This window comes from Ursus maritimus (genome assembly GCF_017311325.1).
Source record: "Ursus maritimus isolate PB19 chromosome X unlocalized genomic scaffold, ASM1731132v1 scaffold_X1, whole genome shotgun sequence".
Taxonomy (NCBI): Eukaryota; Metazoa; Chordata; class Mammalia; order Carnivora; family Ursidae; genus Ursus; species Ursus maritimus.
Genome location: NW_024423319.1, coordinates 102,197,322 through 102,205,871, shown reverse-complemented (window position 1 = coordinate 102,205,871; position 8,550 = coordinate 102,197,322). Strand labels below are relative to the sequence as shown.

At 36.6% G+C, this 8,550-nt stretch overlaps 1 pseudogene; it reads right to left on the bottom strand.

Moving 5' to 3' along the window:
• Positions 1 to 723: 723 nt before the first annotated feature.
• Positions 724 to 1,238, bottom strand: LOC103668280 (annotated as a pseudogene).
• Between the last annotated feature and the right edge of the window lie 7,312 nt (positions 1,239 to 8,550).

Below are 8,550 nucleotides of genomic sequence, written 5' to 3'. Positions count from 1 at the left end.
ACAGTTAACTGAATGAGCCACCCAGGAGCCCTATTTTCATTTTAATTCAATATATTATTTTCTAAAATACTAACAATCAGAAAAAGAATGCACAACTCCAGAATCCACCATCTTTCTTTTTATATTTTTAAAAGCAATGCTCATGTGATATACTTCTATAGTTATATGGGTACAACTGTTTTAAAAGAAAAATTAAATTTATAGAAACAAATTAAAACTCACCTAAGACTTTGTATGAATTCAGCAAAACTAATGGTTGTACAAACCTTACTATATGTCAGTTTGGACGTGGAAGATCTAAATATAAGCGAGCAGGTGACTATATAGGTACTACCTTCAATGTTTGAAATGACTGAAGGAATAAGTCACCTAAGGACTATTTGAGACTAGAGGTGTACAGGTATTGGGCTGAGGATTTTGGCACTTCATTAGTCTAGAGTTCTGATATATTGCTAAGATACAATTGATACAAATGGAAAACATATTTTAAATATTGAAGAGTTAGAATCTTTTAATAAGTGTGAAAATAACATCAAATATACAGAGGCTTTAATTTTGGCAAGCTTGTGGCCTGCTAAAACTGCTTTTCAATGTGCCTACAAAAGCTTCATTTGACATATTATTCACCAAGGGTCCATATTGGCTGATATAAAAAATAAATAAATAAAATAAGATTCTCTCTCCAGTTTCACTTCCAAGGCCATAGTATCAGGCAGCACCCTTTCATTGAATGAAAGAGTTGTAGCTGACGTTTCTGAGGGGCAAGTACACTGTAGGATGATACTTCTCCAAATACAAAAGTTTCTTGCTGTTAAAAGCTCCATACTGCCCTTGTCTTATGAGTTGTACTGCACCGTCATATTTCATTCCATCTTCATTTAATGCTCGGGCAACCAGCACTGGAGCTCTCCCAAGATCTGCAACACAGTGAACCTCTATACAGGAACCAGGATCTTCATGAAATTTATATTTTTACAAGTTTTAACCATTTATCAAAAACCATCACCAGAAGGCCAGTCCAGAACCCAGATGCCCTCTTTCTCCAAAATGGCAGTGTGGTAAGCTGCCTCGCACACACTCATGATGGTGGTAACTCTGTTCTTCTTAAATTCATTTAAGAATTTGTTTAAGGAGACATGGGTTTGATGGTGCACAATAAGAAACCTCATATTCCTCTATGCAATTTCTGCAAGAGCCAGGTAGTTCATCCCAGTTCTGCTGACGTAACTAAATTTAAAAAAATACAGAAAGAAACTAAAGTCTACTTCAAAATACACCAGTTGAGGGGCACCTAAGTGGTACAGTTGGTTGAGCACTGGCTCTTGGTTCAGGCTCAGGTCGTGATCTCAGGGTTGTGAGATTGAGCCCCACATCAGGCTCCACACTGGGTGCAGAATCTGCTTGAGATTCTCTCTCTCTTTCCCTCTGCCCCCTCCCCTGCTTGTGCTCTCTGTCTAAAATAAATAAACAAAATCTTAAAAAAATAAAAGCAAAAAACCCCCAAATACACCAGTTGAAATTTTCAGTGAGTTGAATATAAAGTTGGGAGTAATAACAAATGAAATCAACCTTCAGACAAAAAGTGTCAATGTTTCAGTATAGTAACACTGAGTCAATAAAAAAGAAGTGGACTCCGCTTTACCCCATTTGTGTCAGAACTCTTATAAAATGTTCTGCCATTCAGTTTGGCTCTTAAATGTTCAGGTTATTCGTTTTTATTAGTACTTCTCAGGTAGTTAACAACTTTCTAGAATTCACTAGTCTACGTAGAGGTTGGACTACCTCTTCCTAAGTCCATAAATGTGTGCCCAAGAACACCAGAGAAGTGAAGGATATGTTTGCTCATTGATGAATGTGGTCTAATCGGACAGCGGTCCTGAGGCAGTAGTCACTGCTCAGTGCACAGCCCAAGGGAAACTGCCTCTCTGAGCAGATTTACTGCCATCTGAGTCCAAACCGTGCCTTAAATGTTCTATACCACAAGCCTTCTCTTTCTCCTTTCTCTGCACAAAGAACAAAGGGAGAGTTTGGCCACCAGTCACGATCAGGGGATCTCAGCCTAGTACTAACTAGGAGGGGTGAGGCACGGGTAAAGAGACACCTGGAGCATCTCAGAGGGGAAGTGGCCGCTCACATGCCAGAGCTGTTTATTTCTTTTCTTTTTTCTTTTTTTTTTTTTAAGATTTTATTTATTTATTTGAGAGACAGAGAGATAGTGAGAGAGAGCATGAACGGGGAGGAGAGGGAGAAGCAGTTTTCCCATGAACAGGGAGCCTGACATGAGGCTTGACCTCAGCACCCTGGGATCATGACCTGAGCTGAAGGCAGACGCTTAACTGACTGAGACACCCAGGCACGCCGAGCTGTTTATTTCTATGGAAATGTTTCACAAATTAGTCTACAGATCTTCCCATGCATTGCCTCTAAGGCACACATAATGTTTCATATTACATGACCATCGAGTGTCAGTTCCCTTTCTTCAGATAAGCAAGAAATAAAAACTGATATTAGAGGTTGTCCTGTATTAAAATGGAAATTTAATAATCTTTTAACAACAGAATAACTGGTTATGATGCTGATTATTCTTTTGGCGCAGCTGTTAGGTGGCATTGGGCTGCAGGCTGACTTAGAAATCTTTCAGTTTTTTTCCTCCATTTGCTGCAGAACTGATGTGGTCTAGATCCAGTCTCTACAGGCATTTCAAATCAATTTCCCCCCATACAAGTATGATCTGGTTTCTAAGACTTAAAAATAAAAAGTATTAAAAAGAGAGAGTAAATAGAGGTGCCTGGGTGGCTCAGTTGGTTAAGCGTCTGCTTTTGGCTCAGGTCATGATCCCAGGGTCCTGGGATCGAGCCCCATGTCGGGCTCCCTGCTCAGCAGGGGTCTGCTTCTCCCTCTCCCTCTGCCTGCTGCTCTGCCTGCTTGTGCTCTCTCTCTCTGTCAAATAAATAAATCTAAAAAAGAAAAAAGAGAGAGAGAATAAATAAAAGAATGAAAATAAGGCAACCAGTTTAAAGAGGAATCTAAACCTCCCTATCTTTACTTTTATCCAGGAAAAGAGACAGGGAAAGGGATTGTGGAGTGAATAAGAACAACTAACTCTTTCTGTCCTAGAGTGCGAATTGACACAAGAGAATACAAATAACCACTGTGTTTTCTGAAAAAATCCAAAGGAATTTTTTCACCATCTAAAGTACACTGGGTGGGAAGGAAGTTTGTGTAGAAAAAGAGATTGTGGAAAGGTAGTATACGATGCATGTATGTGTAAAATGAGAATTTATTATACTTCTCACAGTGGATAAGAAGAAAAATGATGTACATCAAAAACTAGGGATGTACTGTATGGTGACTAACATAATAAAATAACAAAATATTATTATTTTAAAAAAAGAAGAAGAAAAATGATGTAAGTCTATATGGCTGTATTCACATTCTTTATTCAAGCACATGGTAAGGAAACGGTGAGTAGGTAATTCAAAATTACACTACATTTACCATAACACAGTATGATTAACTTCTATAATTCACTGAGTCACCGGAACATTGCAAATCAGATGATTTACATGCAGAGGTACAACTACATGCATATATGCATGTATACACACATGTGCATATGCAAGCATACATTACTTTCATTACATTATGGGTATGATAACTTAGTTCTGCTTCTGCAAACATGTATACTACATATTTCCTTCTCTGAGATGACATATCCAAATTAACAATAATTAAAAGTAGACTACCTAAGAAGCCATTTGTCATATTTACCTAAAGTTTCTCTGGAAACATATTCTTTTTCCCTTTCCAGACATTTTAAATAAAAATCTGGAAGAAACAAATCTTATATTCAAGTCTCTCATTTTGTTACCATAATTTGTAAAATTATGTTCCCTCTCAGAGCACATGCATCTCCCCAACTCCTGACTAGAACTCCATGAAATGAGAGGAAATATATGCACTTTAAAATAATGTATTTATAACATCCCATAAAAAGGAAAATGAGTTATTAATGGATGTATAAAGGGAGACCATGGGGGTATTTCTGCATTAATTCAATAAACATTTATTAAGGCTCTCCTATGTGCCAGACATATAAATATTGGTAAAATCTAGACCCAGACCATTAGAAGCTTGTTATCTACAGGAGGAGTTCTACATCTGCATATATAAAACTAAATTAAAAAAATGAAAGACATTGTACCTATAATAAGAACGAACTGAGTTCAGGGGAGGACACGAGTAAATCTGTCTGGCATATGAAGCAGAATGCTAGAACAAGGCTTCTCGGACAAAGTGACATTTACTACATTCATACATTGATCTTTCACCATTTTAACTGCAATATGTCTCTACAATAGACGTATACTATATATGCTTTTATGAGTGTAAAATGCCCAAGAAAAAAAAGTTGGCAGTGAATAACCAATGGGGAAACGAAGCAAGATTAGTAAAGAAGGAAACATCATGCAAGTTGTAGTGAAATACAACTAGGAAGAAATAAGAAAATAATTATTTCAGCAATTGATCTTTGATGCCCTAGAAAAAGCAGAGAAAACTGGAAGATTTCTGAAGTGAATTAGACCTGCTGCATGTGAAACCAAACTACTTAAAACTGACTAAAAAAAAATCAATTATACTTAAAAAAAAATTCTAACACCTATTCAAGGGATTCTTAGGGGGAAAACTGGATTATTTATGTAAGATATATTAAATATGAGAGATATTTTAAGATACACTTGGCAAAGTTAACTACAAACCCTGTAGAAATTATATTTTTGAATTTTTTAGTTATTTTAATATTTTATTTTAGTTTTGATTCATGAAGAATAAAAGGTTATACTATCTTACTAAATAAAAAGTTAAGAAAAGCATAAGGCTGAACGAATAGTAGGTTTTCCCCCTTCTTCCACATATCCAGACTATTTTTAGAAAAAGCTGGAAGCCTTTCCCTTAAGATCAGGAACACGACAAGGATGCCCACTCTCGCCACTATTATTCAACATAGTACTAGAAGTCCTTGCAACAGCAATCAGACAACAAAAAGGAATCAAAGGTATCCAAATCGGCAAAGATGAAGTCAAAATGTCTCTCTTCACAAATGACATGATACTCTATATGGAAAACCCAAAAGAATCCACTCCCAAACTATTAGAAGTTATAGAGCAATTCAGTAATGTGGCGGGATACAAAATCAAGGCTCAGAAATCAGTTGCATTTCTATACACAAACAATGAGACTGAAGAAAGAGAAATTAGGGAATCCATCCCATTTACAATAGCACCAAAAACCATACGTTACCTTGGAATTAACTTAACCAGAGACGTAAAGGACCTATATTCTAGAAACTATAAATCACTCTTGAAAGACATTGAGGAAGACATAAAAAGATGGAAAAATATTCCATGCTCATGGATCGGAAGAATTAACATAGTTAAAACGTCCATGCTACCCAGAGCAATCTACACTTTCGATGCTATCCCAATCAAAATACCGATGACATTTTTCAAAGAACTGGAACAAATAGTCCTTAAATTTGTATGGAACCAGAAAAGGCCCCGAATCTCCAAGGAACTGTTGAAAAGGAAAAACAAAGCTGGGGGCATCACAATGCTGGATTTCGAACTGTACTACAAAGCTGTGATCACAAAGACAGCGTGGTACTGGCACAAAAACAGACACATAGACCAATGGAACAGAATAGAGAACCCAGAAATGGACCCTTGGCTCTTTGGGCAACTAATCTTTGATAAACCAGGAAAAAACATCCAGTGGAAAAAAGACAGTCTCTTCAATAAATGGTGCTGGGAAAATTGGACAGCTACATGCCAAATAATGAAACTTGACCACTCACTCACACCATACACAAAGATAAACTCCAAATGGATGAAAGACCTAGATGTGAGACAGGAATCCATCAAAATTCTAGAGGAGAACATAGGCAGCAACCTATACGACATCGGCCAAAGCAACCTTTTTCATGACACATCTCCAAAGGCAAGAGAAACAAAGGATAAAATGAACTTATGGGACTTCATCAAGATAAAAAGGTTCTGCACAGCCAAGGAAACAGTCAAAAAACCTAAGAGGCAGCCCACGGAATGGGAGAATATATTTGCAAATGACGCTACAGATAAAGGACTGGTATCCAAGATCTACAAAGAACTTCTCAAACTCAATACACGAGAATCAAATAAATCAAAAAATGGGCAGAAGATATGAACAGACACACAATGAAGACATACAAATGGCTAACAGACACATGAAAAAATGTTCAAAATCATTAGCCATCAGGGAAATTCAAATCAAAACCACACTGAGATACCATCTTATTCCAGTTAGAATGGCAAAAATAGACAAGGCAAGAAACAACAATTGTTGGAGAGGATGTGGAGAAAGGGGATCCCTCTCCTACATTGTTGGTGGGAATGCAAGTTGGTACAGCCACTCTGGAAAACAGTGTGGAGGTCCCTTAGAAAGTTAAAAATTGAGCTACCCTATGATCCAGCCATTGCACTACTGGGTGTTTAGCCCAAAGATACAGACGTAGTGAAGAGAAGGGCCATATGCACCCCAATGTTCATAGCAGCATTGTCCACAATAGCTAAATCGTGGAAGGAGCCTAGATGCCCTTCAACAGATGACTGGATTAAGAAGTTGTGGTCCATATATACAATGGAATATTACTCAGCTATCAGAAAGAACGAATTCTCAACATTTGCTGCAACATGGACGGCACTGGAGGAGATAATGCTAAGTGAAATAAGTCAAGCAGAGAAAGACAACTATCATATGATTTCTCTCATCTATGGAACATAAGAACTAGGAAGATGGGTAGGGGAAGAAAGGGATAAAGAAAGGGGGGGTAATCAGAAGGGGGAATGAAGCATGAGAAACTATGGACGATGAGAAACAAACTGAGGGCCTCATAGGGGAGGGGGGTGGGGAAATGGGATAGACCGGTGATGGGTAGTAAGGAGGGCACGTATTGCATGGTGCACTGGGTGTTATACGCAACTAATGAATCATCGAGCTTTACATCGGAAACCGGGGATGTACTGTATGGTGACTAACATAATATAATAAAAAATCATTAAAAAAAAAAGAAATTGCTAAATATTTTAGATATCAGAAAATGATTATTTTTCACATAAATTATTAAGGTCTAATCTAACTTAGCATTAAGGTTGTTTTGTTTGTAAAATATGTCATTAAATAAACGGTATTCATTAAATGTGGTATAAAATTCTTGTTTTCAATTCTTTTCTTTAAATTTATTTACAGAGTTCATCTGTAACAAATACCTTGTGTAAGCCTAAACTCTGAAAGCTGAAATCAGAATAAACAATTGTATCTGGATCATGGAAAGGGGAACAATGACAGGTATTGTGAAAAGATGTGGATGTAACCATTTTAGACCATCTTGCCATTTAATTTTTTAAAAGAGTACGAAATTGCAAAGTTTTCTTGATATTTCATTTTCTTGTCATTTTACTAGACTAGATCAGGGGAAATAAACATTTTTTTTTTTTTTAACGAGGAAGGAGATTCAATAGAATAGAAGAGGGAAAAAATAGGGAGGGGCAAAATAATCAGGGAGAAATAGGGAAAGAGAAAGAATTAAAGGGGATGGGAGAAATTTGGAGAAATTCCTCCCTTCTCTTTTGTCCTGAATCTTAAAGGGAAGTATGAAGAGCAAACTCATTGCCAAATAGCATTCTATGTTAAAACCACAGGATTCAATGTTCTTCGCGTTTGTGTGGCAAATGGATTCCTTTCCTGCCACTATGGTTAAACAGTTCACACAATAGATGGCCTGTTACCTACCTGAATGTTGCATTAATGTAGTGATGTAATATTCATACACTCAATGAAGAGTGCAAAAAGAATTAATTTCTAGACCAGGACCACCATTAATATTCACACAATAAAATCTGCTCCATTCTTTGAAAGGCAAAAACAATTAAAGTGCCTGGCTGCTGGCATTCATTTGAATTTAATGAGAATAGAGTTGATTTAAACTTTTCGTGGGGACATGCATTAGTGGTATCTTTGGTCCCGGCATACACATTTGACCATTATAATATGGCTAAAAACAGCATTACATACTACTTAGGGTTATGGATAAAATAATACATACTCCCCTCCAATAACAAATGTGTCTGCCTGGGGCAAAACATAAAGTAAATTGTGAGTCAAGACATCATGATGCCTCTTTTCCTTATATCACAGTTTCAAAGCCTACATAAAATTTAGAATCCTGAAATGCATAATACTTCATACTTTTTTAGGAATATGAAAATTTGCTCCTATTTTAACAAAAATATTTAGATGTAATTGTCATTTAACAAACTGCACATATTTTAAGTGTATAATTTGATAAATTTTGACATACATTTACACCCATGAAACCATCAAGATAATTAGCATATACATCATCCCCAAAAGTTTCCTCACAGCCCTTTATAATCTCTCCCCTTCTATCTGCTCAGTGGTATCACTATATCATAGAGTACATTCGAATTTAATTTGAATTAAATTACTGACAAA